This window comes from Eufriesea mexicana, unplaced genomic scaffold (genome assembly GCF_001483705.2).
Source record: "Eufriesea mexicana isolate 0111107269 unplaced genomic scaffold, ASM148370v2 scaffold1303, whole genome shotgun sequence".
In the NCBI taxonomy this organism is placed as follows: domain Eukaryota; kingdom Metazoa; phylum Arthropoda; class Insecta; order Hymenoptera; family Apidae; genus Eufriesea; species Eufriesea mexicana.
The window spans coordinates 1-3927 of NW_016909433.1; positions in this window are offsets into that span (position 1 = coordinate 1).

Genomic DNA, 3927 nt, shown 5'->3' on the forward strand with positions numbered 1-3927 from the left:
GATCATGAGCTGATTTGCTCTTACCACTAGACTTTCTATTTAATATCGCAGATTCTTCTTCATTTTCCTCTGCTTTTTCGACAAATAATAAAAGATTGAAATTTCTGTAACAAAATTTTTCATTACAAAGAATAATACTATTATGGGTAAATGCTACAAACATATATGATTTTTACTTTATTCCTGTCCTTTACTTCTTCACCTTCCTGTACTATTATTCTTGGTATAATTTCAGAAAATGGATTGTTCAATAATTCAGCTTTTATCATTTTTGGAACATAAAGTGGTTTATCATTCTACAAAACAGAGGAAATATTATATTTATATCAATTCTTGATACATTTTCTTATAAACATTAAATTTACCTCATCTACAAGTGCTTCTTCAAGTTCAAGCATGTCATATATAGTTTCTTCAGTAACATAACCAAAAGTTGAATGTTTATTCTGCAAATCTAATTGAGAACCGAGAGTAAAGAAGAATTGGGAACCACTGTTATCTTCTCCAGCATTAACCATAGCAATTAAACAGCGACCACAGGAACATAATCTAAAACGAACTGAAAAAAAGTATTCAATTCAGTTAGAGAAAATTCCACTCTACACTGATGTATAGAACAAACCTAATCAAAAAGCCCAATTTCGAAGATAGATGTCAAAAATGTCTATTACGCGTACGATTTCACGGCTACTGACACATTCGGCACTATTTTTCGAAAACGCACACTCAAAACTGAAAAAAAAATATTCAATATCATTAAAGAAAATTCCACTCTACACTGATATATAGCACAAACCTAATCAAGAAGACTAATTACGGAAATAGAAAAGAAAATGCACTATTACGCAGCACGATTTCACAGCCACTAACACATTCGGCACTATTGTTCTAAAACGCACTCACGAAACCGAAAAAAAATAACCAATCCCGTTACAGAAAATTCCACTGTACACTAATATATTAAACAAACCTAATCAAAAAGCCTAATTTTGTAAATAGAAGCCAAAAAAGTCTATTGCGCAGTACGATTTCACAGCCACTGACACATTCGGCCCTATTTTTCGAAAATGGAAGCTCGAAACCGAAAAAAAATATCCAATCCTGTTAAGGAAAAAATTACTCTACGCGAATATGTGAAAAAATCCGGATCAAAAAGCCTAATTCAAAAGATAGAAGCCAGAGAAGTAAATTGCGTCGTACCATCTGACAGCCACTGACACATTCGGCACTATTTTAGAAAAACGCACGCACTAAACCGAAAAAAAATATCCAATCCCGTTATGGAGAAAATCATTCTACGCGAATCAGTGGAAAAATCCAATTCAAAGAGCCTAATTCAAAAGATAGAAGCCAAAAAAGTAAATTGCGCAGCACGATCTGAGAGTTACTGACACTTTCGGCACTATTTCTGGAAAACGCACGCTCGAGACCGAAAAAAAATATCCGATTCCATTAAGGGAAAAATTACTCTACGCTGTTATGCCGAGAAAATCTAACCGAGAAGCCTAATTTCAGAAATATAGGCGAATAAAGTATACTGTGTAGAGCGATTTCACAGGCACCTGCTTTTCTGTTACTTTGGTACATATATGCACCTTCAATTGTAATATAATTGCCCTACTGGTTCGAGAGCAGCCTATTCTATGCAGTAGTTATGAAATATTCTAATCTAAAATTAAAATTTAGAATGTAAAAGAGATAATACATAACTATGTTGCAATGGAATGTCAAGATCGAAGAAAAATTGAAAAAACTATTAAAAAGCTGTCTATTCAGAGTAATGTTGATCAAATATTCCAACGAACTGTCGAAATCTAGAATCTTCTATAGCCGATAATAACGGACAATGCGGTAGTATCATAGGATACGGCACTCACGCCACTTTATTTCCCACGTGTATCGTTATACGATTTACACTATGTAACATAACTTTTTTTCACATGTAGTATATTACCACCGTAGAAATGTTCACAGTTAGTAATCCTGAACTTCATAAAGTAATTAAGACGTCAATCAGCGATATCACTACTTCACGAAACGTTCTGAGATTTAATGTTTTATTTTGACGCGGGAGAATATTGCACGATGTTACTGTTATGCCCGCTTGCCGCCAACTGGAAGTTGGCTGCAGCCGGATGTGCTAGGTATTTTTGTAGCGGGAAAATGTTGCATCTTTGAAATAGCTATGTGATAAAGTATCGATGTAAAATATCAAACGATGCCTCTTATATTTAATAACGTCAATGATGCAAATATAGATATATTTCTGTTGCGAAAAATTCCAAATTTCTATAATTAATTTATGAACTGAAATTATTAGCTATTCCATTATACTAATGGAAAGACAAACCATTACTATCTTCGGCAATGGTTCAAGCACTCTATGCAATAATCACCAATAATGAATTAAATAACAATGAATTCATATCCAGACTTATATTAGAAGGCTCGCTGAGGCTGTGTCTTCACGATGCAATTACAAAAGTTGTTGAATTAATTATAGACGAACATTAAGTCACAGATGAAAGCGAGTGATTTTGCTCTTGGTAAAAAGAAAATGAAACTACGATGGTTATATATTTATGTACCTTTTATTCACTTTGGAAGTTTCACATATACACGTTAATTATTAACAACATAATTCTTCGTTTCTTTTTTTATATCTCTCAATTTATTTTTTATCCTTTCCTTCATTACTTGGAAAATATAAATATAAGACAGTCAATGAAAAATTCTACCTTCTATAACATAGTTATAATGTAAACAATAAACTAACTCTTTCTCTTTATTTATAACTTCTAATTCTTCTTAAGTTTTTACTTCATCATCACTTTCCCAATCGCTATTACAGACTTTTTTCCTTTTCTTATTTGGAGGTCCAGGTGGTTCAACAGCTGGTTGTGAGCTTTATTTTGGATCAGTTAAATGATCATGATCTGATTTGCCCTTACCACTAAACTTTTTATTTAATATCACAGATTCTTCATCATCTTCCTCTGCTTCTTTACCAAATGATAAAAGATTGAAGTCTCTGTAACAAAATTTTTCATTACAAAGAATAATACTATCAGGCCTAAATTCTGCAAACATATATGATTTTTACTTTACCACTGCTGTTTTAGTTTTTGAACTGTCCTTTACTTCTGCACTTTTCTGTACTATTATTCTTGATATAATAACAGAAAATGGATTGTTCAATATTTTAGTTTTTATCAATCTTGGAGGATAAAGTAGTCCATCATTCTACAAAAAAGGAGGAAATATTATACTGATATCAATTCTTGTTCTATTTTCTTGTAAACGTTAAATTTACCTCATCGACAAGTGCTTCTTCACGTTTAAACATGTTATATATAGATTCTCCAGTAACTTTACCAAAGATTGTATGTTTATTCTGCAATTCTGGTGTAGAACTAAAAATAAAGAAGAATTGGGAACTATTGTCATCTTTTCCAGCATAAGCCATAGCAATTAAAACTCATGGACGAAAACATAATCTTGTATAAAATTTGTCCTAAAACACATATATCCAATAATTATTTTTCAATAAAAAAGCAATTCATTTTATTTTTAAATATAGTCTCACCTTAAATGGTTCTCCATATATTTTACCACCTTCTCCTGTACCTGTGAGATCACCACCTTGTGTATGAAATATAAGGTCATGGTAATAACCTTCCACACATAATTGTATAAAATTTCTACATGTCTTTGGAGTTTCTTTTGCCCGTAATTCTAACTCAATATCACCAACAGTTGTTTTCATTGTAACCTAGTTATGACAAATATATTAGCTTTATTAATGTAAAATACTTTTAAAATCAAATTTATCGAAATTTATTATTTATTATTGTAATTCAAATTAGAAGTTATTTAATATATTAATATAGAAATTTAGAAAATAAATATAGTATATATATTTTTAAA